The sequence below is a fragment of the Odontomachus brunneus genome, unplaced genomic scaffold (genome assembly GCF_010583005.1).
Source record: "Odontomachus brunneus isolate Ranch 3 - 2012 unplaced genomic scaffold, Obru_v1 Obru_scaffold_257, whole genome shotgun sequence".
NCBI lineage: Eukaryota > Metazoa > Arthropoda > Insecta > Hymenoptera > Formicidae > Odontomachus > Odontomachus brunneus.
Genome location: NW_022639707.1, coordinates 125272 through 125544, shown reverse-complemented (window position 1 = coordinate 125544; position 273 = coordinate 125272).

Genomic DNA, 273 nt, shown 5'->3' with positions numbered 1-273 from the left:
GTTACTAAAGCCATCTATTGAACAAATAATGGATTTCTTTTTACTACAGCTTTTATATATATATATATATTAGGTGAAGTAAAAAGTTCTAAGCGTTTTCCGCTGGATGTCTTTAGTAAGCCATATCTCACGATGTATACATCGCATCGGGTCATACTATACGGCGATTTAAAGGTGACATTACGCTTCAAAAAAAGTTCTGTGACAGTTTTGTATTTGGTCAAGCCAGTTGTGTGTTACAGCGTTCCAAAATGGAGGTAAAAAAAGAGAAAA